General features: G+C 45.3%; 1 protein-coding gene across 6 annotated transcripts in view; it reads left to right on the top strand.

The window, feature by feature from the left end:
* Positions 1 to 6,000, top strand: part of NFASC (neurofascin) — a 176,671-nt gene continuing 170,671 nt past the window's right edge. For 5 of the 6 annotated variants that reach the window (XM_083445454.1, XM_083445443.1, XM_083445460.1 and 2 more), the window contains exon 1: positions 1 to 764. The gene's annotated coding sequence lies outside the window, so the exon portion shown is untranslated. The remainder of the gene's footprint in view (positions 765 to 6,000) is intronic. The other variant, XM_083445465.1, reaches the window with a different exon arrangement.

The raw sequence follows: 6,000 nt of genomic DNA, 5'->3' as shown, positions 1-6,000 counted from the left end.
TATGCTAGAATAAAAATGTCTTTCAGGTGTCCCAAGGCTGTTGGTTGGCTTCCCCTGCTGCAACTAAGAGGCGACATTGTTTAGTATTAGAGGCTTTACCTGGTGCCATTTGCTTTTGATCATTCCTCCTTCCCTATTCCTCTATTAACCCATCGTCCCCACTCAAGACCCCTGGCTAATGACTTCTCTCACTTTCTCCCCTTGCCTCCTCAGTCGGGTAATCCATCAAGTCCTCCCTCTTAATTAGCACCCGCCTCCTCCCTGCCTCGCGCCTGTTATCGACCGACACGCCACTCCTTTAATTGCTGGAGGAGGAAGAAAGAAAGAAAGAGAGAGAGAGAGAGAGGGACCAGTAAGGGGAATCTCCGCGTGGCGCGTCGCCTGCCTGCTTTGACTGTTTGCAGGAGGTGGAAGCAGCGGCGGCGGCGGCAGACAACGAGGAGGAGGAGGCGCGCTCCTGGGCCCTGGCGCGCACTCCCGCCACCGCTCCTCCCGGGGGCGCGCACGTGGTCCCCCGGCCGCGCGCCCGATGGTCTCTGCCCTAATGCGGGAGTCTGAGCGAGAAGGCGCTGCAGAAGGATGGGAGCTGTGCGGGGAGGAGGCGGCGGCGGCGGGGGCACCGGCGGAGAGGTCTTGTAGCCCGGCGGCGGGTGCGGAGCAGCAGCGAAGAGTATCTGGGCGGCGATGAGGCAGCTGTGAGCCTGGCCTTGCCGGCAGGGAAACAGGCAGGGGACTCAGCCCGGGCGGCGGCGGCGGCTGGCCAGGTAAGGCGGCCGCGCTTTCTCCACGGAGGTGGCTGCATCGGGCAGCTGCGGCCCCAGGCGGGGAGATCGATGGAGGCATCTTTCGCATCCCCGGCTTAGGGCATCAGGAGGTGGCGGCTCCCGTCATGCAGTAGCTAAGGAAGCAGGGAGAGAGCCAGGAAAGGGATGCAGCTTCCACCTTTGCCCTACCAAACGTCCTGATCTCCTGTCCTGGCTCCACCAGCTCATCCCCCCCCCCCCAACACACACCTCGCCCCACTGCAGACCCCAAAGGCTCTTCTTGGCCTCCGCTGCTGGTCTTACTGCAGACCCGTGTCTTGCCTGTCATGCATTGGCTGTGCACTTTGCCAAGCAGTTTCTGCTCCTCATGAGCCCCCTTGCCCCTCAGCAGGGCATCTGGAGTTGCTTTGGAGGTGGGGGGGGGGTATACTCTTGAGGCAGCTACAAGCTCCAGTATCCCGCTACTGCGGGTAAAGGAGAGAATGATGTGACCCAGCCTCTTGCAATTTGGCCTGCTTTCTATTGGGTGGGGGAGATGTTTGACATTTCTGGCTGATTTATTTATTTTTTGCTGGCAAGGAGGCTGGGAAGAGACATCCCCAAACCCTCAGACGTGAGGAAGCTCTGTGCAATTCAGCTTCCTGTCATATATGAAGAATTGTGGTCTGATGCTCAGTAGGCCCTGATGCTGTGACTTTTCCAGGTAGGAAGACCCTTGGAATACAGATGCAGATGTCTCCCTTTCAGGACAAAGCTGCAGATACATTGAAAGGCCATTCTTCCTCTTTTTGTTCTGTCTCGGGTCTTTCGGTTCACTTTGATTTAAAGCTACAAAAAAGGAGAACTGACTAAAATGTGTTGGATACATGACAGTTTATAGATGCTCAGTCTAGAACTCTGAACTAGCACCCCCCCCTTTCTTACCTACTCAGAAGCATCAATGCCAGTGTTTGATGCAATTTCTTTCTTTTCAATTTTGCCTATGTATCTACAGGCTCAGGTGTGGTACAGATAGCAGTGACGTGTTTATGTGTTGGTTGCTTGAGAGATCTTGCCTGCACAGTTGGAAAACAAGCAAGAACCTCAAGCCCCATAATTCCGAACCTAAAGGGGCCCCTGGGAATTTATGGAAACCTGTCCCTTTGCCTGTCAGTTGGCTTTAAAAATGGGAGGGCAGAACATCTTTCTGGAGCATCTGGTACTCATTTCTGATAGGAATAGGATGCTAGAATACAGGGATTTGCTCTTGTGTGGCAGCTACAACAATATTTTCTGGGGTGGGGTGAGGCAAATATATGCTGTATATTAAAAGCCATGTTCATCATGAGATGTTAGGATCAGAGTTGTGGACATATTTTAAAAGAAGTGAGCTTTGCATAGGCAATTTGAGTCAGCCTAGTTGGTATTGATCAAGGAGGTGAAAGTGCTGAATCATTTGTACTTTTTCTTCTCCCAGCATGTTAGGCTCTTCAGTCCCATTATCGTCTTCAGGAAGTGCAAGATCTAGTTGCTGAATTATCAGCCTTCAGCATCTTCTTTCACTTTAACCAGTACTGGCATGGTGTGGGAATCCTTTGGACCCCAATAGGCAGCTCTTAACTTCATCTAAGTGTGACTTTAGATTGTTCTTCTTTTGATTTAGCTGCTCCTCTCAATGTCTTAATGTGTTTATGACACAGAAAGTGTGTTTACAATATTAGCTGAAACGTATGCTTGGAAAATACTGCCAGTAGTTGAGAGAGGATTATTTTGATATTTATGTATTTTTTACTTTTCAAAATGAAAGGGTCTTCCCCACTGATTCAGTCACATTTTAGGTTTTAGGGATAGGTGCTTATTGTGTCTTACTGAACACTGATCAATACCCAGTGCTGCTATTCATTACAGCTATGTGTTAACATCGAACATTTTAAAGTCCCCATTGATTTTTTATGGGAGACAGTTAAACACATGTTTAACTCTCCCACTGAAATGCATTTATTTCAGTGTTTATAGCCCCAAGTATGAAATGGCACGTTCAATTAAAATGTTTGTTACCTAGAAACTAAAACTACCCTTTTTAGGGTGCGACTCTGAAAATAGTACATCAATAACTCCCCAACCTTTTGGCCAACTTTATGCATATGAAGATCCAGGATGAATGTATGTTTAGACCAACACACTGACTATTTTTTTCCTGGGTCTCTACCTCCTTACAGAAATTGGATTTGGGGACCTAGACAGAACCCATATGAAAGAACATCCTAAGTCTTCACGTGGGTAGAATTAGCTAAGAGGTTGTGCTCACATTTTAAAAGGATGTTTGCAGTGGCAAACATGATGTCTGTGAAAATAAGACCATTGGTGATGAAACTTGTCTAGCCCGTGTAGCATATTTTTTCTCTCTTTTGGAATGTGTTTTATTCCTATAAATATATACTGTGTATATGTGTGTGTGTGTATGATTCAACCGTGCGAATTTACTCGTGAGTAGTCTCATGGACTTCGGGAGATTTGCCTGCTCCATTTTGGCTGTATGAGAGTGCATCTTCCAGATGTTTTGCAGACTTGCCTATGCCTACAACTTACACCTGCAATATGCTGCTAGCAGCCTGATCCATTATTCTTGCAATAAATACACCACACTAAAGGACTTATTCTTCATCTTGGAGGTAATCCTTCCAGCTCAGACTTGGGCCTTTATGTGACTATTCAGCAGTTATTCAGCAGTCTCCAAGAATCTTTCAAACACCTTGTTATTTGAACTTGAAACGTGGGTAATAGTAAAAAAAAGGCCCTGACAGTTGATTTTAAAGGTTGTGATGAGGACAAGTCTGTAACTGAAGTATGCAAGGGCTAACTTTCTGCTTAACTTTTGATAGACTGTGCCTTTTGCTTTGGGGTGACATGATTTTTCTCTCTCTTTCTTGGGAGGAGAACTATATCAAGATGATGCATAAGAGGAATAGAAGCTTGGGTACCTTTTGGCTCTTTTAGGGCAAAACCAGCAAGGATTCTGTTTCCTATGTGCTCCTGGCAAGAAGACAAAATAAAAATCTCTTGATTGAGAAGCCGGCGCTTCTCTTTATTATTTTTCTTAACCATGTTACCCTAAAATACCTATCCATTAAGCAGACAGCTAAATTGATTGCCAGCATGATTGCTCTGATTCCTCAAAATGTCTTGGTGCTAATCAAACTTACCGTAGCTAATCGTTTCTAAATAAATAAATACCAACTGCCGTCTCTTCATGTTCCCATGAAAATGAAGTGCACTAAAGAAAGCGTGTACTGGCAATAGAAAGAAATGGCTTCTGACTCTAATAATCAACGGAGGCAGAGCACCTCCTAAAGTTTAAGAAGCCTGATTTGCCTGTTGTGTTTGGTGTTCCCTGGGACTGATAGAATGTGATAGCAGGAGCACTATGGCAGGAAATCCATTTTATTTATCTTAAGGCTTTTTCATGCTCTAGATTCTAGAATGTGGGACTCTGTCGTCCTATATTTATCTAAAGTAATTGCAGTATATAGTGCTCCATTATAGAACAGTACAGGACAGCCTCTTTTTCTTTCTTTTTAAAATACACATGGCCTGGGGAACAAGAACATTTGGCTAAGCAGAAATTCAGGTTGTTGAGCGTGCCTGAAAATTATATAGGGTGACTTTAGGGAGAAAACACAATGCATTTTGGTAGCTGCTTCAGATTGCATATTCTCTTGTTTCAGAATGTCTCACAGCCTTTAAATGTAAAGTAGGGATATATTATTCTTGCATTTTGAGCATGGCCAGGGATCCCACTTGGAGCTGCTTGACTCCAAGATAGCCTCCCCATGGACACTTTCTTCTGCATGTTTGTGTTTGTGCTGAACTCTGCAGGACAATATGAAGAGAGAAGCCACAGCTCAATGATAGAGAACATGCTTTGTGTGCAGAAGGTCCTAGGTCATAATTCTCGGCATCTCAAGTTAGAAAGGATCAGAAGGCAAGAGATAGGACATCAGAAACCCTGGAGAGCTGATGCTGGTCAGAGGAGACAGTGTTAGGTCAGCTGGACCAACAGGCAGACCTGGTATAAGATCACCCTATGTTCTTATGAAGCAAGTTGCTCCACACATAAACAGAGGTGTCCCTACAGTCCTCAAATGCATACCACCTCATTGTTCTCACTCTACTTCCATTTAGGTAAACTATTTAATTGGTATTAATGTAAGAGGATTTGCTATAGGGACTGCCTGAGAGAGGGGTTGCTTGGATGTCTGAACTTTTGCCCTTCTCTTTTCCCTTTTAACAATACAGGAGATCAGTTCTGATCACAATTATTATTATAATCTGAACCTAAACGACCACTGTATTTGTAGAGCAGTGTGCATGTGAATTACCATATATCGTCCCCTGCATCACCTCAGATGGACTAGTAGACATGTGTAGTAAGAGCTTCAGCTTACCAGCTTGAGGCCTGTTATGGATGTAACTGCATACTGTTCATTGTGATCTCCATGAGCTTTGGGTCCGCGTGGCTACTCACCCTCCCATCCCATCCTCCAACATGGGCATGAGGAAGAGATCGAAAACTTTCGTTTCCTTTTTCAGTCAATCACAGTTTTAGTGTTGCATCTAAACTGTGGTTGATCTTAACAGCAGTTTATTGAAATAAGTAGTTTATTGAAACAAGCCAGGGTTTATTATCTGGAAGAATCATTATGTGATTCTGCTTTCTTCAATCTGTGTATGGAAAGCTTGTCTATAATGTATGAGTTAAATGTGTAAGTTCCTCTATAGCAGGGATGTCCAACAGGTCAGTCGGGATCGACTGGTCGATCCCCGGGAGGTTCTGGTTGATCACGGTCTCCTTTTCCTTTGCAGTGGCATAAGAGCATCTGACCCCGCCTGCTCGCCCCGTCCTTCTTTTCTTCTTTTTCGCATAAACGTTGGAACGGAAGATGGAGTTTTTGCTGTTAGGTAGATTGTTTTGTTAGCGAACTTTTGGTGAGCGACTTTTCCCCCTTTCCCTTTACTCAATTTTGACATTTTCGTCTCAAAAACGCAACTTTCCTACCTAAAAAAGCTCAACAACTTTGACCTGAACCCCCCAAAAGGGGTAGATCACTGCCCGTTTTTTATTCTGTGAGTAGATCGCAGTCTTTTGGGAGTTGGACGTCCCTGCTCTATAGGAAGCAAGTGTGTGGAAGCAACTTTCTGACACCCCCCAGCTGAATGGTGTTACAAGAATTTTAAGGTCTTAGATGTATAATAAATG

Source organism: Podarcis tiliguerta (assembly GCF_965153285.1).
Source record: "Podarcis tiliguerta genome assembly, chromosome: 6".
In the NCBI taxonomy this organism is placed as follows: domain Eukaryota; kingdom Metazoa; phylum Chordata; class Lepidosauria; order Squamata; family Lacertidae; genus Podarcis; species Podarcis tiliguerta.
The sequence above is the reverse complement of the archived record's forward strand: the minus strand, read 5'-3'. Positions and strand labels throughout refer to the sequence as shown.